This window comes from Myotis brandtii, unplaced genomic scaffold (assembly GCF_000412655.1).
Source record: "Myotis brandtii unplaced genomic scaffold, ASM41265v1 scaffold190, whole genome shotgun sequence".
Lineage (NCBI taxonomy): Eukaryota > Metazoa > Chordata > Mammalia > Chiroptera > Vespertilionidae > Myotis > Myotis brandtii.
The window spans coordinates 2,716,542-2,738,026 of record NW_005357076.1 but is presented as its reverse complement, the minus strand read 5'-3'; the positions used below and the strand labels follow the sequence as shown (position 1 = coordinate 2,738,026).

General features: G+C 43.7%; 1 protein-coding gene and 1 long non-coding RNA gene across 4 annotated transcripts in view; both read left to right on the top strand.

Moving 5' to 3' along the window:
• The window catches only part of LOC102245006 (chromosome unknown open reading frame, human C10orf11), a 1,043,798-nt gene that overhangs the window by 352,832 nt on the left and 669,481 nt on the right, over positions 1-21,485 (top strand). The window lies entirely within an intron of this gene.
• LOC106725813 overlaps positions 10,337-21,485 on the top strand; it is a 20,436-nt gene continuing 9,287 nt past the window's right edge. The window contains exons 1-2 of the long non-coding RNA XR_001361796.1: positions 10,337-10,350; positions 11,622-11,626. This is a non-coding gene — a long non-coding RNA (uncharacterized LOC106725813). The remainder of the gene's footprint in view (positions 10,351-11,621; positions 11,627-21,485) is intronic.

Sequence of the window (21,485 nt, the reverse complement as noted above, 5' to 3'; positions counted from 1 at the left end):
CCTTTCCTCCGAATTTCCACAGAAAGGCCAAAAGCCTAGGGAATGATTTATGGAAAAATCCAATGGAAACCTCCTTTCATAAAATTAAAGAAGGACATTAATAGGATCAAAGGAAAGCAGAATGCATGTAGGATTTTAATAATAATAATAATAACAACCATGAATAGCAGCTTACTAGTAAATGCTAGCACCAACATTCTTCCTGTTGTTGGTCATTACTCGTACTTTAGTGAGAGTTCTTTTTTTTTTTTAAATATATTTTATTGATTTTTTACAGAGAGGAAGGGAGAGGGAATAGAGAGTTAGAAACATCAATGAGAGAGAAACATCAATCAGCTGCCTCCTGCACACCCCCTACTGGGGATGTGCCCGCAACCAAGGTACATGCCCTTGGCTGGAATCGAACCTGGGACCCTTGAGTCCACAGGCCGACGCTCTATCCACTGAGCCCAACCGATTAGGGCAAGAGTATATTTTTAAAAAGTGGTAGCTTCAAGAACAGAGCAGAGTAAACATACATTATTAAATAAGAGGACCAAGCTCAGAACCTGTTATTTGAAATTAGATGTATTGCTTTGTTTGACAAAAACCCCACCAATTTAATATATTAAGAACCCCTAAAGAGAGTAATCAGTTAAATAAATAGTATATTAGACTGAAACTAGAAAGAGCAATGCATGTACATTCTCTTGATTTGTTAATTGATGAAGTTATTTGCTCTCCTGTCCAGATGCGTACATATATGTGTATCTTTTCCCTGGGGCTCCTTTGAATTCTGGCTTCTGGTTTTCCCTCTCTCCTTCATTCCCCTGCCCTTCCCCCTTCCTACTCTTCCTATAATTAACCAAGTGTACTAGTTGCTGTTCCCAACACATTATGCACAAAGCCTTCTTAGAGTCTCCAGTTCAGTGTGGTGATGGAGAGAACAGCCTGAGAGTCAGACCCACTGGGTTCTCACAGTCATTTTACTAAACCGCTCTAAGACTCAGTTTACTTGTCAGTACAATGAAGATGATGATGTAGTTTTCAAGCCATGAATAAGAGTGTGTGTGTGTGTGTGTGTGTGTGTGTGTGTGTGTGTGTGTGTATATATATATATCTATCTATCTTAGTAAGCTCAGTATATTTTTGCATACTCTATGGGTCGGGTCTCCCTTTCTACAGATGAAGAAGCAGAGGCCCAGAGCAGTCCCAAGACTTGACCAGGGACACCTAGCACCATTTGACCTTTCACACAGATTCACCTGTCATCTCCTCTTGTTAAAAGGGAAAAGGCAGGTGTAACTGGGTGCTGCCAGGTGACCATCAGAGGCAGCATAGCCTGGGGTGTAAGAGCACAGTTTCAGGGCATGCAAATTCTGGCTCTGTGGCTCACTAGCTGAGTGCCTGTGGGCAAAGAACCTTTACACGCCTCAATTTCCTCACCTGTAAAATGGGGCCAATAATGCTACCTATTGCATAGGCTGTTGTGAGGCTTAAGTGAGGTAATGTGTGCAGAATTCTTAGAGCAGCATGTACGTATTATCTATTAATATTTGTGTTAATGATTAATGCTCTCCCAGTCCAAGTCCCACTGCCTCTGTGCTTGAGCTCAGACACCCCCACTCCATCCCTACACTCAGTCATGGTTGTTCTCCCCCATTCTCAGCCTCCCCCTCCCCCGGCTCTGGGTGCCATCTGCTGACCCATTCGCTGCTCCTGTCAGGTCAAAGATAGCCAGGCCTTTGTAGGGTGCCCAGGCAGCACGTCATGTCCCAGCGCTGTTGTACATCGTGTTTCAGAGAAATTTTGCTGTAATGTTCTGTGACCTTTTCCATTGAGTGAGGTAGTTGGAGAGGCACTCAGTAAGGGAAAATTGAGCTGTTTTATTCCTCCCCAAGGAGGCTCCTGTTTCCTTTCCACCATTCATTTGAAAGCTATCATTTTCTTGATTTTATAGCTGAAAAACACCATTGATTCACTGGGTGTTAGATGCTAAGAGTTCTCCTATTGACATGCCTATTGACAGTTTTCAGTATATTCTGCGTCTAATTATCACTCTTGGCTAAATGATACACCTTGTGGACTTGAGCGATGGAGTCGATAGCTCTCGCCGCATTGTTCTAGCGGAGCCTATCGAGCCCGTGTCATGGTGACGTGATTTATGTGATCAGAAAGAAAATTTCTGTTGGTGTGCTGCATAATTAAAGCAAGTGCGGAGTGACTGGTGACAAAAAAATCAGGCCTGCCGATGTCATCCCCAAAGGAGGAGAGATTTCTCTGGTGAGCAGCTGCGACAGTGAAGAATCTCTCCTGGCATTTTTTGTTTTGCAATTTTCAAGGGTTCGATTTTCCTCCCGGCCCCAACGAAGGGTTCCTCCTCTCTGCCTTCCTGTCTCCTCACAGTCAAAGCCCGAGGATGCATGTGCTCTTGTTCCCAAGGACCTGGGCCACAGGGCTTGCTCTGGGAAGGGCTCCCTGTTGGTATGTGTGTGTGTTGGAGGCGGAGCAGTTCATAGAATTTGGACAGGACAAAGCCCACATTACAATTAGGGAGGATAGATGGTTTTAAAAAATTCAACTTGCCGGGCCAGTGTTGCTCAGTGGTTGAGCACTGACCTATGAACCAGGAGGTCATGGTTCAATTCCTGGTCAGGGCACATACCCTGGTTGCAGGTTCAATCCCCAGTGTGGGGCATGCAGGAAGCAGCTGATCAATGATTCTCTTTCATTGGTGTGTTTCTCTTTCCCTCTCCTTTCCTCTCTGAAATCAAGAAAAATATATTTAAAAAAGAAAATTCTTATCCTTGCCCTGGCCCATGCAGTTCAGTTGGTTGGGAGTCATCCTGTATACCTGAAGGTTGCTGGTTCGATTCCCGGTCAGGGAACATGCCCGGGTTGCAGGTTCGATCCCCCTTGGGGAGCATGCAGGAGGCAGCTGATCCATGTTCTGCTCACATGTTGTTTCTTTTTCTCCCCCCATCTCCCTTTCACCCTCTCTAAAAATCAATAAAAAATATATTTTTAAATCAAAGCATTTGAGAATTTGACTTTCACTAAAAAAAAAATTGTCATTTGTATCAGCCAGTTTGTGTTTCTTAGGTTACGACTCAAGGTTAGAATGCCATTCTCTCTGTGCATGAGAGGAGTGGTCCCTGCATGTGGATGGGATATTTCCAAAGAAGCTGGTGGAGATTTTTGCCAGCCCCAGGGAACATAGGGAAGTGCAGGAGGCCAACAGGAGGCCAAGGCTGGGCCTGCATTAAGAAAACAACTCTGGTGTATAGCAAAGTCCCTCCCATTCGACTATGTCTTCGCTGATATTGGGCCCAAACGTTCTTCAGATCTCAGGAGTAGAGGAAGGTGCCCTCCGTGCTGGCTTAGAGATATTTTCTGTGAGACCAAGGGTCTTCTGTGGACTTAGGTTTTCTCATCTGTAAAATGAATCCCTTTACCATAATATACTGAGGCTTAATGAGTTAGAGGCTGGAAGTAAAGGGTGGAGAATATAAAGCTGTTCATCTGAGTGGTCCCTGAAGGAATCCAGTGACTGAGTTTCCATTGGCCAGAAGGAAGTACTTCCTGCATGCAGTTTATCTAAGATGCATCACCTCTGCCTTCATACAGGAGTAAAGGAGCCTTTGAGATGAATGTGTTCTAGGGAGACATTTAATGATGAGTGTGAATTGAACAAACATCCGAATCAAGCAGAAGCAGCAGACATTTCCAGGCAGTGGAGTTGGCAGTGGATTTGGCCTGGTGGCTGGCAAAAGTCATGAGTGGAATGGGACTTGGGTGTTGGTGGGTCATTGGGACTGTGGCTCAGGGACCAGGATTCTGAGGTATTGCATAGCTGAGATTGTGACGAGGGGGACTTTTGAGATCATTGATGGATCCAGAGAGGTTACTCTCCTGGAAGCCAGAGAGGCCTTGTGTGACTTCTTTTACCATCAGTTCTTACCTAGTGAACCTCTGTGTATGACGCTTTTGCAGTTCAAAATTTTAGAATGAGAACGAGAAAGAAGAGGGAGGAAGGGAGAGAGAGAGAAATATTAAGTCATGGACATTAATAATTTGACTCAAGAAAGCTCACCCATGCACAAGACCAGAGACTTGGTGATTTGAGTTTGTATTTTCATAATTGGATTGTTTTAATACAAAAGCTTTCAGACTACTCAGTTATCTTTGAGGATTTACTGCTAATTCATGATGGGAGTTAGAATACTTTGTCTTGAACATCAGGTAAGTCGTGACACTTAGCAGGGTTCCTGAAAACCCGAGAAATCACAGATACTTTATTTTGTGTTAATTGTTCATGTTTATTTAGATCTGGACTTGTTCTTAAACTGCCAGTGATCCTGGGGTAGAGGAGACATGCCTCTACAAATATGGGAGGATCTTCAAATGTTCTGGTAGGATGAGGGGTTTTTTCTAGTCTGTCTGTAATGATTACGGAACATGTCTCTGTGAGGACTCGTCAGTACATTAGTGTATTGTGAGTGCGACACAGACCACTAGAAGATTCTGGGGGACCCGTCAGGGTAAAGCTGACCACCTGCCTGTTGAGGTCCCTTTTTTCCATCCTTGACTGGACAAGAGGTTCAACTTGGAAGCCCTGATAAGTCCTTACAAATCGCAGGCTGCAGGGATACGTGTGGTTATGGATCACGGTGGTTCTGCTGTGTGCTGGGGTCCCCATGTCTGAACCACAGTTGGTTTATCAAAACATTGGAAATTAGAAGAAAGAATGTACCTTGGATTTTTTGACCTGCAGTTCTTCCTAATCTTTGTTTCCAGCTTTTAAATGCCTCTCCTTCTGGGTGCCCTGTCTGTCCATCCCTGGAAGACACCCCATGCTGCACAGGTGCCACTCAGTGGACTTCAGGGCAGGACAAGAATTGCTCTGGTGAGGTCGACATGTGATTTGATTTTTCTGAAACTGCTGCTGTCCTCTCTACCTGTTTGAGCTCTGAAACCCTTGAGGGGGGTGAGCATGCAGAATATGTTCTCAGCTCTCAATTCGTTGTGACTTTAGCTACAGGTCTGTCCTGCAGCCATTGCTGCTCTAAATCCCTGCGAGTAGAGGGAGCATGTAGGACGGAGCGAGCAGCAAGCATATGGCCGGGTTTGTGTGTGGAGGGGCATGCGGGGCGGGGCGGGGAAGCAGCATTTTCCCTCTGGGATTGTCAAGAGCGGTAGATCCTGCCAGGAGATGTGAAGGCTCAGCAGATCAGACAGGGCTCGGGCCTGGGCGGCCGGGTGCCTGCGAGCCAGGGGGCAGAGTGGCCTACATCGCCCGCCCACTAACAGAGGGTCCAGAATTCAATGTCTCCCTCAAATAGCCCAGCTCTTTCAAAGGGCAAATTATTATGTTTGTTCGTTCCTGTCTTTGGGATCGTTTATGCATCGCAAATGAGCTGTAAAGGGAATTTTGTGCGTTTGACAAAGTTTTACTTTAAAGGAGGCAGGTTGGAAAAAGGTTCGCCAGCACATTAAATGCTAGCTATTGTGCTTTTCATTCAACTTGACGAACAGTGGCCTAAATGGCAGGGGATTACACTGACGTACTGACAAGAATTCCTAGAAGAGACTGTGGGAATGGGGCCGGATAATGCCCAGGCCGCACAGCACTGCGGCGCTCCCGGATGTGCCTCAGACGGACGACATAACATACCTGTACTTACGTTGAGTCTAAACAGGGAGCGAGTCAACAGAGGCATGTCATGTTCCCTACGGTCTTTGAGTGGAAATTAAATAGCTCTCCATTTTGAGCAGTGGACATATTTCTGAATGAGGAGTTAACTGCAGGTTTTGAACATTTGGATCTTATTGTACATCACAATCAGAGCATTTTGGTTGCTCAGTTGGGTTCCTGTTACACGGGCACACGGTATGTGGGCATTTGTGAATTATTCATTTGTTAAAGGCATTCTTTTCATTTTTAGAAAAATTCACCTTTGTCTTGGTGAATTTAAGCAGTAATCACCGCAGCCCGGAGTAGAATAAACACCTCCTTTTTCGATACCAGTCTTTGATGCAGGGAGCTGCAGATGCGATGTTCCTGCCTTCCGGAGAAGTACACATGTCTTTCATCTGGGAAGCCTCTTTCTGGGGCAGTACCAGCTGGAAGATGTCAGCTGGGATGACCAAACACTTGATCAATAGACAGGGGGTGCGTCAGAGGTGGCTGAGAGCCATTTGTATGCAGTGTGTTTGAAAGCCCTTTGAAAAGGATAGCACGCGTAATGTGCATTTGTGTACGATAGGAAAGCATATTTTTATTAGGCACATTTTAACATATGGCTTCAAAAAGGAGAAGGTGTTGTGCTGTGCTCAAACATGGTTGTCTTTTCCCATGCGTATACCTAGAAAGTCATCTCTGTGCGATTATTCGAGTAACGATGTTCACACTTTTTAAGGCTTCATAAGGAACTGCCTTAATTTCTTAACACACCGTACTTATCACCTGCACACTTACGTTAGGAAAAGGGCACTCCCCAGCCTGCGTTCAAGACTGCCCACAGTTGTGACCGACTCTGCAGTGAGGCCCCTGAGCCAGAATGTTCCGCCAGCTGTTAGTTCCCGTTCCCAGTCTCACATTTGTGCTTTTGTTTATGCTGTTTCTTCTGTTTGAGGGCTGCTCCCCCCTGACCTCTGCCATCAGGTGCAGCCCATACTCCAAGGGCCTGCTTGTTTCAGCCCCGGCCCCAGGCTTCCCTGCAGCTCCACGTTCACTCTCCGGGGTGGACGTGTTTTGCCAGGAGCACTCGGTGAAGATGACCGATGGCCATATTGTGTAGTTTCCTCATCTCCCTGCTGGTTCTTCACCTTGATGGTTCAGGGTACTAACAGTAATGATAATGGCATAATAAACACTTATTCAGCCAACTTTTACTGATTGCTGTTGTGTTGAGGCCAGGGAGGTAGAGGAGGTGATGGTAGGCCAAGCACAGCCCTGAAGGTTTCTGGTACGTGTATATATATGTATGTTTTTATTTAAAATTTATCTTTCAATTACATCTGATATACAATATTATATTAGTTTCAGCTGTACAACATGGTGATTAGATATTTATATACCTTAGGAAGTGAGTATCCTGCTAAGTCTTTAGTACCCACCTGACACCATACATAGTTATTACAACATTATTACAGTATTATTGACTATGTCCTCTATGCTGTACTTTACATACCCTTGACTATTTGTAACTATTGATATCTATTTCTTTTTTTTTAATATATACTTTATTGATTTTTTACAGAGAGGAAGGAAGAGGGGTAGAGAGTTAGAAACATCAATGAGAGAGAAACATCGATCAGCTGCTTCCTGCACACCCCCTACTGGGGATGTGCCCGCAACCAAGGTACATGCCCTTGACCAGAATCGAACCTGGGACCCCTCAGTCTGCAAGCCGACGCTCTATCCACTAAGCCAAACCGGTTAGGGCTCTATATCTATTTCTTAATCCTTTCATTTTTTCTCCCATTCCTCCACCCCCCTTGTCCCATAGCAACTATCAATTTGTTCTCTGTATGTATGAGTTAGCTTCTGTTTTGCTTGTTTGTTTATTTTTGTTTGGTAGGTTCCACATAAAAGTGAAATCATATGGTATTTGTCTTTCTCTTTCTGACTTATTTCACTTAGTATAATACCCTCCGGTCCATCTATGTTGTTGAAAATGGCAAGATTTCATTCTTTCTTGTGGCTGAGTAATATATTCTATTGTATATAGGTACCACTTCTCCTTTATCTACTCATCTGTCTTTATTCTCTGAGCCTTACACAGCTACTCAAGTGTTTTTAAGCAGGAAGCTATCAGAATCAGGCTGGGATTTTGTGAAGTCACACTGGCTGTGCCAGATACACAATGGTTAATAGCAGGAGTGAAGGAAGGGCAGTTTGGAGGGCACTGTAACCATCTCGGGCAGATAGCCTGGATTGGGATCAGTATGGTGGTGGAGAAAGAAGTGGAAAGTGTGGGAATGTATTGAGGAGACCCAGTCAGCAGGGCTTGGCAGGGTGGCCTGCAGAGCAAAAGATGCCAGAGATGACGTCTAGATTTCTGGCTTAAACCTTATGAAATTGCCAATATTCTGACATTTATGATCTGCAGAAACAGTAATTTCATATGATGCAGCCTAATAGATGGGTGGTTGGTAGGAAATTCACGTAGACAATGATTGCTTAGAGGACCAGGTGGGTTTTGATTAGTTTTTGCTTTGGTGGTGGTGAGGTGCAAGAGAACCCAATTGGGTTCTGATATGGTGTCTTTGAAGTGCCTTGGAAATCTCCATGTGAGGAGAAAGAGGGACAGTTGCCTCTGTGGGCCTGGCGCTTAGAGGAGTGGCCTGAGCAGAGAGATAACGTTGCTAAAACAGGTGCTGCATGAACACTTAGTCCAGTGATGGCGAACCTTTTGAGCTCGGCGTGTCAGCATTTTGAAAAACCCTAACTTAACTCTGGTGCCGTGTCACATATAGAAATTTTTTGATATTTGCAACCATAGTAAAACAAAGACTTATATTTTTGATATTTATTTTATATATTTAAATGCCATTTAACAAAGAAAAATCAACCAAAAAAATGAGTTCATCAACCTGTGTCATAGGTTCACCATCACTGACTTAGGTTGACCTTGTGTGTAATTTGCAACAGTCCTATGAGGAATGTATGAGTGTGCTCTCTTTGGAGATTCAAACATTGTGGCTCAGAGAGCCTAATTAACTTGTCTAAGGTCACACAGCTGGCAAGTAGAAGGGCTGGGTTTTGAAGCCTGTTCATGTCTCAGGGCCCAAGCTCTAAACCACTATGCATGCAGCCTCCCCAATGGGATGGCTTCCTCACACCGGGGTGCACAGCTCTGTACCAAGTAGGTCCTTAGGAATTTCTTATTGAATAAACATTTGATGAAAATAGTAGCATATTCCCTTCGGAATAAGAGGATTTTAGAAGAGGTCTCCCCAGGCCCAAAAAGTGCAAGTAAATAGAGGGAATTGGAATGGTTGGCTTCCTGGTCCTTTTCATGCCACTTTTCTACTAAGCACATCCCCAACCCCTGTTGAGGTCTGAACTTTGTAGAGAGCCTTGGTTGAGGACATAGCAATTTCTCTTGGATGGGTCAATTGATGGTTAATTAAGCTTTCTCTACAGTGTTTTTGGGGTGAATCTGACAGAATTTTGGCATTTTAGGCCTAAGAGCTGGGTGAGCTACTGCCATGCCCCCCTCTGGTGCCCCTGGAACACATTGCTGATTACCGGGGCCCTCTTTCCTGCTGCTGCTTCCGGATGCTGATTCAGAATCCTTCTCAACGAAACCCTCCCATTTTAGGACTAAGGAAGCTGAGATCCAGGAGGATGCACTTGAATGATCAGGGTTAGTATTCAAGAATAAGTATATTTGCTATTTAGGACTCAAAGAAACTAGATTCAATCCCTTCACAGGTAAGGAAGCCAAGGGCCTGAGAGAGCAGTGACCTGCTCCTTGCTGGCACACATGGAGCTCAGACCCTCATTCCTACCTCCCGATTAGTAAATGGTCCCTCCTCTGGTCTGGGAGAGTGAAAACCCTTGGCCACATAGCAATCCCCTTCGTGTTTTGGCTCATTCGGCCAGACTGAGCACATCTGGTTGTGTGCACGCGTTTTTCATCAGCTGTTTCCCTGGACATTTCCTCATCATGAATGTGGACAGTGAATCGAATGATGCAAATTATGTTTTATGGGGGTTACCTTTTGATACAACAAGTATGTAAGGTTTCTTGGTGTTCTCCGCTATGCCCACCTGGAAACGGTGTTTTATTCTCTTCGCCCTCGATGTTGAAGTGAAGCATATTGTTTCCCTTCAGGATGCCATTAAAAGGCGATGATGACCTTTACAATGACTAATAGTTTTCATGGGGCTTTAATTGTGATTTTTTTTTTTTTGGCAGAGCAGCATCAGTCTGCTTCATGTGTCTTTTGTATCAGGGAATCGATGAAAACTGCCGCCTTTTGTTGATGCTATAGGAGATTTTATGCCAATGACAAGGGATTTGATTTAATATTCTCTTTAAATAAGATCAACACTGCTGCAGTTATAAACTCTTCGAAAAACTGTCAAGCCCATCAATATAGCATGAAACAAAAAGTCAGCAGCCTGGTATAAATTAGCTCAGCAATGTGTCTTTGGGAAGGGAGGTAGATATTTATGACTGCATGCTAAAATACATCTATTTAGAGATTTCTTTCTGCTCTTTCCACCGTGAGTAGGAAACGTAGAGAGGAGCATTTCATTACCACTGTCTTCCAAACTGCAAACTTTCTTTGCCAGTTAATGATTTTCTGGGGCAGTTCCGAATGTGGTGACATGATATAAACAGGTATTTATGATCTGTGATACAATCCTCAGTGAGTATGGATTTATAGTTAAATGGTGAACTGGGAATCCAGCCGGCCATTATTGACAGAGCTTCTAGAATCTATATTTTGTTTGTTTCCATTATTCACACACACTTTCTTTTGGGGCCTGATTATCTGTGTAGTGTCTGTTTCCTAATTTAGTTGTGAGTATGAGACTTTGAAATTCAGGGACATATGCCCTGTATGTTCAGGGGCAAAACCTTGTCCCCATACCTGTTCTCCAATATCTTTCTGTTTCCATTCAAGGTCATATGATCATTCCTTCTCTCCCAGGCTCTGTTCCAGGTGAACAGGGAACCCAGGCAGGAGCAGAGCTGATTGACAAGACAGGGGTGGGGTGAGCACATGTGCTCAGGTTGTGGAAATGTCAGAGAGCTGGGGAGAATCCAGGGTTTCCCAGATGAGAATCCTTTTGCTCCGGGAACAAATGAAAGCTTCTTCAGACCCACAGCCAAGGATGTCAGACCTGTTATGGACAACCTGGGCAGCATGGAATTGTGAGCAGAACAGAAATAGGCAAGAGGCGGAGCCAGGCAGACATGAGTTTGCATTTCTGGGGTGTCTGGCACACTGGGAATATTGCAATGGAGCTGCCGACAGAGGAGAATTCTGGGGAGGCCACTGCTTTCATGAGGGGCTTTTCTGAAAGAGGTTCACTCAAAGTTGCTTGCAGGGCCTGACCCACGCGGCAAAACCATTTGACCGGAGTTTCTTGAAGCGTAGCCCACGGACTGCCCACATCTTGGTCACCTGGGACTTCAATCAGAATCTCTTGGGGGGAAGCTGAGAATCTGTTTTAAAAATTTCCCCAGCTGAGTTCCCTGCAAACCAACAAAGTTGACAACCACTGTTCCAGAATTAAGGACTCTTGCCAAGTTAGAACCTTAGTTAGACCTCCTTTTCATTTTTTTTTTCCAGAATAGCTTAGGGTTTGTATCTTGAGAGGTCAGGATATTCTTTGGATGGATCTAGAAAAGAGATGCTTCTTCACTTTACAGGTCCATTTGAGAAATGAACATTTTCCAGAAATTTCACAAATACACATTTTCTTTAGGTTGTATTTTGGTATCTCATAGACATAATTTCTATGCAATTTCCGATGCCCAAAGTTCCCCCATCCTGAACCGTGTGTTGAAAACTCCCGGCTAGAAGACAGAGTTATATACTTGCTGCCACCTTTCACTGATCACATTATGCTTGTTCCAGCAGCGGTGTTGAGGGGACAATCATGATATGACCAGTAGATAAGGTCCCAGAGAAAGCTCTGCATGGTTGAAATGCTGGCTCTTCATCATGTTGAACACATGGGTGAAAGTTGAAGCATATGGCTCCCCAGTATAGGTCATGAATCCATTTGTCATCATTGGAAAGCATTGGTATCCTTGAGTTTGTATTTCTGGGTCCATTTGAATGTTTGGTCCCCTTCTGTTAGCCTTAGTCTTATGTGAGTTATTTGGAAGCACCTTTTGAATGTTTGGTCCCCTTCTGTTAGCCTTAGTCTTACATATGTGAGTTATTTGGAAGCACCCTTTATGCAGGGAGAAAAGCGAAGAGCTTCCTTCTCCTGGGCTCAGGGACATTGAACTTGAAGATTCTGCTTTTCTGTCTGGTAGACAGTTCTCTAACATGGAGTGACTCACAGAAACATGGATTTATCTTGTTGTGTGCTTTTTTTTCCTGATAGTTTTTCATAGGCGTGAGTCACCCACTAGACCACACAGCTGTCATCTGCCCAATGTTTGTGTCATTTTGGAGGAGATGAGTGTAAACTGAGAAAGTCTCTCTGCTTGTATTCCTGGGTGGTACTGAAGCTGCCTGAGAGTTCTTTTCTGGGATTTATTAGTTAATGATTTTCTTTTCAATAAACATTTGTAGCATATTTAGTGTGCTTTCCTAAAGGGACAGGGGGAAATAATTTGGCAGCCTTATTGGACGTTTGTTTTGTTTTTAATCTTAGGACACCCTTTATTCACTCAACCACCCAGGGCTGCTTTCCTTTCCCTAGCCTCGGCCCTACCACCTGGGCATTCATGTTTTTTCTCTAAGACAGAATACCAACCGAGCTCAGGCAGCCGGTTGACACAGCCAGATCAAAACCCTTTGAATTTTGAAAATGATTCCCCTCTTGGTATTGAGCCCAGTGATAAAAGCAAAGCAGTTGTCATCTGGAAAACAGAGCTGTATGCATGGCAGAGCCTTTCCAATTAGCACACTTAAGATGCATGTTAGGATGATGGGAAGTGGGATGTTACAGAGTGAAATGCGGATAATAGGGCTTTAAACTTTCATGTTTCAGTTGATTTTTTTCTATTGTAGTTTTAAGAAAATTGTTGCACATTATTGGAGCTCCTAAGTGCATCTTAACATTGATCTTTCTGTATGCAATAATATCTTCCAAAACCACAGAAATGTTGGTCATGAAAAAGCTTGTATCCATTGGTTTTCCAAGTAGAGGAAGGGTAATCTACTAATTCAAAATTACTCTGCTACCAAATAACGCATCAGTTTAGGCCATTCTTCAGGTGGCTGTTCTGCCCGCTACCAGCAACTGGTTTGATGGAATCCCAGCCCAACAACCTGGCATTTTTGGTGTTCACCAAATCCAGCCTCAAAAATGAGTTCTGTCCATACATGCACAGAAATAAAAGGCAAATATCCAGCATAATCCAATTGATTTGTTATGTTGTGCAAGAGTAGGCCTTCCTTCCCCCGGCTGCCAGCACCGGCTTCCCTCTGGCTGCTGGCAGGCACCCAGGACCCAGGCTTCCCTTGCAGTCCCGGCTTCATTCTGGAAGGACATCTGGAAGGATGTCCGGAAGGATGTCTGGTCTAATTAGCATATTATGCTTTTATTATTATAGATATATCAGAGTTGTTCAGATGTGTGAAGTACTGGTTAGAATGCGGATGTCTAACATAGGGCCTGGTATACAGTAATAATACTAGTTGCGGTGGATGTTGTTAGTGCTCACAAGTATTTCTAGTTCTGTAATCCTTCTAGGCATATAGGAGAGTCACATTTCCCTTTCCCCTGAGGTTAGGTGTGCCTTGCTTTGGTCAAGTCAGTGGGAGCAGAAGTGATTTGTGCCACCCACCATTAGAGAGAAGTACTTAAGACCCAGTGAACAGTGAGTGCCCCCCTTTCTTATGCTAAGGCAAACTCTAAGCCTTTTATTGAGAAACCAGCATCATAAGATATTGGCGACTCTGTTAGCTTGGGTCCTTAATAACTACAGTGGTCAGAGCACCCTCCGTACCAGTGGACCCACACTAGATTTGTAGAATGAGAGAGAAATAACTCTTTTTGCTTTAAGCTCCTTGAGATTTAAAGCTTGTTTGTTATTGCAGCATAATCTATCCTATCTTGGCGTAGTAATTAACATTTATTCTGTGCTATGTGCTAGGTACTTAAATAAATATATATTAATTTATTCGATGATCACCATAACACTGTGATAGAGATGCTGCTATTATCTCCATTTTGCAGGACAGATAACATAGGTGCTGAGGTGCTAAGTCACTTGCCTAAGATTACATTGCTCTTAAGGAGCAGAATTGAGATGGGAACCTAGACAGTCTGGAAAATTCTATATAATAAAAGCCCAGAGACGAAACAGCAGAACGACCAGTTGACCAGTTGCTATGATGCACACTGACCACCAGGGGGCAGACACTCAATGCAGCAGCTGCCCCCTGGTGGTCAGTGCGCTCCCACAGTGGAGCACTGCTCCGCTGACTGGGATGAGCGGCTGCTCCTGCAGTGGCCGATCCCCGCAGGCCATGACCCCCACCAGTGCACGAATCCCGTGCACCGGGCCACTAGTATTCAAGAAATGGTGAGTGAATGAGTCAAGATTAGAGAGAGTTCTACGATTTGGTGGAACATACAGTATTTCATGTGGTATCATTGGAAGGGGTATCAGTTGGGTTATCTGTCCAGATATCTTTAGCTGCCTATCCTTTTGCCATTACAATTACTTATTTTTAGGTCCCTGCATTCATTCATTCATTCACTCATTCATTCATTCATTAATTCATTCATTCATTTAATTAATTAATTAATTTATTTATTTATTTTCCCTTTTAGGAAAATAGTGCTCAGGTTGGCAATGCCCTGTAGAGGTTTTATAAGGCTTGGTGCTCCAAAGGGCACATGAGTCACCAGGAAGGAAGTTAGGGACTCCAGGGGAAATCAAGGAACCAAGGGCTAGAGTTGCTCTTTGGCTGAGGGTTACCCTCTTGGAGATGAATGGCTGGTGTGTTATACTGTGAGTACAGAGAAGCAGACCCTCTTGTGGGAGCTCCACCTGTGGAGTTGACCCATATTCTCTGAGGAGAAGTGGAATATCAGAGGACTGCAGGTCTGTGCCAATGTTACTGCTTTAGAAAGGTGGGCAGTTTTCCTACATGGGCAAAAAGAGGGGTTGCAGTGTGGTAGGGGAGCGGTAAGGAGTGTGATTTTGCTCAGTTGTTCAAATATGTTCTGATCAAGGGTAGAAGTTCACCCATTTCACTCCTCTGTCTCCAGCTGGTTTGTTTCAGAAACAACTTTCATAAACACTCACATATACTTTTACGCTGAGATAGCTGAAGACCTTGATCAAGGATCTTTTGGTTGCAAGTGACAAAAATCTCCTCAGTCTTCTCTAAGCAATAAGCAGGAATTGGTATAGGGTCATCTTATGAAACTCCAATCCTAGACACTTAACCGGCCCCTGTGGGGGACTGGAACAAGAGCCTGGAAAGCTCCTTAGGGTCACACCTACGCCCTTCAATTCTTAGCGGTTATGTGGAGCTGAGTTCTTTCAGTATGTTTGATTTCACTCCGTCTACCCTATTAGCTTTCTGTGCTGCCATATGTTCATGGACAATTGGCCATAATATGGTTCCTGAGCTTATGGACCTTCTGTTCACATACCTATTAGAGATTGATAAGCAGCTTTAACTCCCAGTTCTACAATCGGGAAGGAGAAACATTTGCGCCACATTGAGTCATGGTCTACTCATGACACTATAAGCAATGGTGGTGGGTTTAGATCTGTCATTTATTCAGCAATATATGTTGAATGCCTAGCATGTGACAGTCATGATGTTAAATATAAGGAAGGTTTTGGTAGTGCATTTCACTGTTCTTATAAGATGGCAACCTGCCTGACGCTGAAATTCTTAAATCTGAGTTAGGTTCATAATCTTTATCATAGGATGTTATTTGAGGACATTCTCTCCTTATTCAATAGGTTAGATTAGATGATCATAGTTCTTTCATTCTATGATATTATGATAAACCATGTTATACAACCTGTGAGAGATATAGAAATGAATAGGGAAGATATATATGCTAGCAGTGGTCAGAAAAATCACTTTGGAGTAATTGGGACATGAATTTGGCCTAAAAAGGAAGAGAAAGCAGAAAGAATATATTCTAAGTTGACATAGTGAAGTGTATGAAGACACAAAGATGGTGGATGCGGTATGTATGAGAAAGAAGAGACACATCTATTCAATCTGTCAGGGCAGGTAAAACAAGTTCAGTTGTAGGAGAGTGTTAGTTTGATGAGATTAGGAACTCGGATTTATAGTCATAATATTGTAGAACTAGAGGACACTAGTTGTAGGTAGAATACTCTACTGTAATTGAAGACTTAAGAAAAGTGGCTTAAGCAGAGAAGAGATTTTATTATTTCACATAAGAGAAAAGCTGAGGTAAGCAGTGAAGGGATTGATCCAGCAATTGACATCAAGGACCAGACTCCTTCCATCTTTCTCTCTGCCAGCCTTAACATAACGGCTTGGAGCTAGGGCTTGTTTCCTCATAGCCACTACCTGGGTGTGATGGCTCTATGAATCACAGGTGGACATACAAGATTATGTCAAAGCAGGGAGGGGTGTTTCCTTCAGTGCATCCCTTCTACATCCCTTTGTGTCCTGTAGACCATAATCCATCATGTTCCCACACCTCAGCTTTAGGGGAGGATGAGACAGAGGAAGGCAAACTGCCAGCAAAGAGTGGGTTTGGTAGTGTAGGGGGGGGGGTTCTGGGTAAGGGTTGTGAGTCAGCTCTGCCAATGGTGTGGGTCATCTTGTATCATTGCCCAATTTCACAAGTAATGATATACAATAACTGTCATATGTCTGGTATCTGTTATATGCTGAGCACTCTTCAGTGTTCTGTTTTTACTCTTTGCAATATTCCTTCCGGGTAGGTGGTATCATTCTCATTTACTGATGAGGAAACTGACTGTTGGGTGGGTGACTTGGATAGTTAGTGTCTAGAGCAGCCGTGGGCAAACTACGGCCCGTGGGCCGGATCCGGCCCATTTGAAATGAATAAAACTAAAAAAAAAAAAAAGACCGTACCCTTTTATGTAATGATGTTTACTTTGAATTTATATTAGTTCACACAAACACTCCATCCATGCTTTTGTTCCGGCCCTCTGGTCCAGTTTAAGAACCCATTGTGGCCCTCGAGTCAAAGAGTTTGCCCACCCCTGGTCTAGAGGTATTAGATCTTACTGAATCATAGGGTGTTAGTCTCCGGTTTGAGAGGGCTTTAGGCCAGCGTTGTCTCCTCCTCCAAAGGCATCTACTCTCACCCCCAACATCCCTACCAAGTGGCAATGGAGCCAACTCTTGAATACTTGCAGGAATGAAAGTTTCCTGAGTACTGGTCCAGTGTTGTTTCCAATTCACATCACTGGCAAAGTACAGGCCTGTCACGGGATAGAGGAGAACTGGTTTTCCTCTATCCCTACACACAGGGAGGGTTCTTTTATAGATGTCATGGTGGCTGGTATTGTAGGGCATACTGAAATCCATTAGTGGCTGTTCAAGTCCACCCACGGTGACGTGGGGGCCACCAGAACAGCTAGTGTGGCTTCCCTAATTTCCTTAAGCGCAAGACCTGTGCCAGGTATAGCTATTTTCTATTTGCAAAATGTTAGTTGAAACAAAGGGCTGTTTTGTTGGGTTTGTGTTTCCTCGTGGAAAAGATTACTTTAAGCACATTTTAGAAAATGCTTTTTAAAAGAATCTTGTGTAAGTTGAAAACATAGGGAAAGAAAGAAAATGTCTTGATGGCTTTTTATTACAAAAAAAAAAATGGGAGTGAAAGCTCTCTCAACTTCCTCCCCACTTCACTCCCACTAAACAAACCTTGTCTGGGGGAGGATTATGTTTAAACAACAGGAGCAGAGATGGGGAAATAACAGTATTTGGGGACACTAGTACTGAGAAGGTCTCCCTCAGTGACGTTAAGAATAAGAGTCTGTTATTGGTGTTAGTGGGAAGGGGTTACCTATAGATCCAACAGAAGACATTTTGAGTCTGTAACATGAGAAGGAGGGGAGAAGAAGCAAAATGAAAGCAGTGAAAAGATTTCTTCTCTTTTTTTTTGAAAATGCTTTTAGTGTTCAATTGTTCTCCTCAAAAGCCTTTAAATTTGCCTTATCGTTTTTGACGAATAAAATGGCCTCTTGTAGAGATGTGCCAATTATGGGAAATGTACCTTCTAAACATTCTCCAGTGAGGTTTGGTGATGAGTGGCTCATGATGTTGGCACCTGCAGCTCTGCTGGTGCCCTAGGTGAGCCAGTGACTTGGGACAGGTCTCAGGAGGAGATGAGGCAGGTGGCCCTCTGGTGGTCTGGAGGACTGTTGTCCCCAAAGGTGCCTAAAACAGGCAATGGTCCATTTAGATTTCCACTGTCAATTACAGTAGCCAGTAAACACATATGCCGATGGAATTGTGGAGAACTGAGCTGTGCCATAGCGTGTGAGCAGAGAAAAAACTACAAAATATCTCATAATTACTCTTTTATTTTGATTGCATGTTGAAACAGTAATCTTGTGGATATATTAGCTTAATTAAAAATATTTTTAAAACTATTTTTACCCATTTCCTTTTACCTTTTTAATGTGGCTACTAGAAAGTTTCAAATTACCTTCGTGGCTTGCATTTCTCTTGGCCAGCAGGGGTCTGGATCAGGGTTCAGCAGAAACTATGGCCACTGCCTGTTCTTGTAAATCAGGTTTATTGGGATATGTATGGTCTGCTGCTCTTTTCATGCTACAAAAGCAGCGTTGTCTAGTTGAAGAAGAGACTGTATGGTTCACAGTGACTAAAGATTTATCTGGGTCTTTACAGAAAGAGGTTGCTAAACTCTGGTGTAAAGGATGCTGGGAGACATGGTAGGACCTGAGAGCAGTTCAGGAAACCCTGAGCCTTGCCCTTGTGAGCCACTCCCTCAAGCAAGGGGAGAGAACCCAAGAGTCCCCTGATGTCTTAGGGGTGCTTCAGGCATGTGCTCACCTTTGTCCCAGCCTGTTCTCTCTAAACAAGTTGTAAACCTAACCCCCACCTTGATAGAAACCTGAAAAGAGAGATTGTAGAGCTGGAAAACTGACTGTGGACAGAGGGCAGGGCTAGGACCCTTTCCATCCAGGGGAGGAGTGTGGAAATGTGGCTGTCCCTGCATCTCTAAAGGGTTTCCATTAGCCACACAGTGGTATGGCTGGTAAGTAGGGGTGACCGTGTATGGCGTGACTTCAGAGGCTCACCTGCCCTAAAGGGCAGCCCAGTGCATTTCCATGATTTGGGGTCCTCAGGGTATTCAGGTTTAAGGGCTCAGCAGCCAGGAGCTGTTTCAAGAGGGGTTGTAATCTTAACACGCTAGTTGTCAGCGGACACCTTGAGAGGTGAGTTTTTAGCTCCGGAGAATTGTGAAGATGGGGAAGGGAAGTTGGAACACAAGGGCAGATGGCACAAGAGGCCAGAGCCGACCTTACCTAGACCATAGCCTTCTCCTGAGGCCCACCTGTGGGCAAGGGCCATGGGCGGGATGGTGGGGTGTGGAGGCTGGGCAATAAAGCCTGCTCCCAGGTGCAAATTGTCATGATGCTGCTTTAAAAATTCCTTTCCACTTTCTCGCCCCAGAATAAATGCATGTCCTAGGATAGACCCTGAATCGGAATCAAATTTGCCACAGATTTTGGGTGGTGATGATGCCTGGCAGCTCGGGGCAAAGCGTGTTACAGTGAACGGAGTACAGTATTCAGAATGAATTACAGGATGTTAGGCACGTGATTTACCACCTATAGTAAACGGGCTTCACACATGGTGTATTTCTGCTGTGCTGGTTAGTTATTAACTGCAAAAAAGGGGAAATTCATTTAGAAGACGTGCCCATTTTTTACGAGCTCAGGCTGCCTGGAGATGCATGGCATTTTAAAGCAAACAAATTCCTGAGAGAGCCCAAGCTTACCACCCAGAACTGTGGCAACGAATGAAAACATTTACACCAGTTTAATATGAATGGGTGAAAAAAATATCTATTGCACATTGAACATGATATATGAAACCATAACCTACTCTTGTGTAGTAAGCAACAGAACCATTCACCTAACAGATTACTATTCGAGTTGACATTATTCTGCATCTTTTCGATCTTCTCTTGCCAAGTGCTGGAGACTGTCAGGGAAAGCCCGCCAGATGCATAGGCACTGTTGGCCTGGGGGTTGAGAGCTCATAAGACTCTTGAAGGCAGAGGTTACCCAGTGACCCCCATGCTGCAAACTATAGTGGAAATCAAAGGATGACAGCCAACATAAACAGTGGCTGCGTGTGGAACATCAAAGTAGAGACAAATAGAGGTGGGACTTTCTCTGTCTCCTGCTCCCTTTCTCGTCTATAAAATTGAGCTTATTTCCTATCTTTCAATAGAAGAAAAAGCACCATGTGGCTTTTGGGGGCCTCAGAAGTGATTCTTGGTGCTTTCTTATATCACAGGTGGATTTTGACCTCCTCAAAAATTATTAAGGGGTGACTCTTGCTTAATCCTGCCATGATTTATCTGTTACATATTGGATGTTAAAGCTGGAGGGATCTTAGGAGACTTTTTGGTATAACTCTTTTTTCTTTCATGGATGCGGTCTCAGGTTAATTAATTGCCTAAAGTCAAATCCTAGTTAAGTGAAGGGCTGGTCCTAAAAACCCAAATACACTAACCCCTGGCCCAGAGTTCCTTCCATTCTACCTTTTTGCTTTTGTTCACACACTGCAGTTTCTTGGAATTGCTGATTTTATTAAAATAGAGCACAGCTGACCCTTGAGCAATGCGCAGGGTGGGGGCACAGCTGAAAATCCATGTGTAGCATTTGACTCCCCCCAAACATAACAACTAATAGCCTACTGTTGACTGGAAGCCTTACTGATAACACAGTCCATTAACACATGTTTTGTATATTAGATATATATATATATTATAAACTGGATTCTGACAATAAAGCTTGAGAAAAATTATTAAGAAAATCATAAGGAAGAGAAAATACATTTATAGTACTATCTGTATTTATTGGGAAAAATCCACTTATAAGTGAACCCGTGCAGTTCAAACCTATGTTGTTCCAGGGTCAACTGTAATTAAAAATGACTCTTGGTCCACCCTGGACAGTGTTCTCAGTGGTTAGAGTGTCAGTCCATACACTGAAGAGTTGTGGGTTCGATTCCTGGTCAAGGGCAAATGCTGGAGGCAACCAGTTGATGTGTCTCTCTCACATAGAAATTTCTCTCATTTCCCCTCTCCCCCTCCTTTCCAATCTCTCTGAAAAGCAATGGAAAAAAATATCCTCAGGTGAGAATTAACAAGAACAAAAAAATGACCCTTGACCCCTTGTTACTTAAATGTCCTAGGTCCGTGGTCGGCAAACTGTGGCTTGTGAGCCACATATGGCTTTTTGGCCCCTTGAGTGTGGCTCTTCCACAAAATACCAGGTGCGGGCACATGTACAGTGCGATTGAAACTTCGTGGCCCATGCGCAGAAGTCGGTTTTCAGCCTGGGCGAGTCTATTTTGAAGAAGTACTGTTGATATTTGGCTCTGTTGACTAATGAGTTTGCCCACCAGGTCATTGTCCATGGTAAGAAACCTTAAGAGGCTGCCGCCTGTTCCTGATTTGTTTTAGGATTCTGGTTCTGTGAAGCCTTCTTTTAACTATTGTCTTTAAATAAAGTTTTATAGTTTACTGTGCAAAAGCTTTTTATTTTGATGTAGTCCCATTTGTTTATTTTCTCTTTAGTTTCCATTGCCCTAGGAGCAGTATCAGTGAATAAATT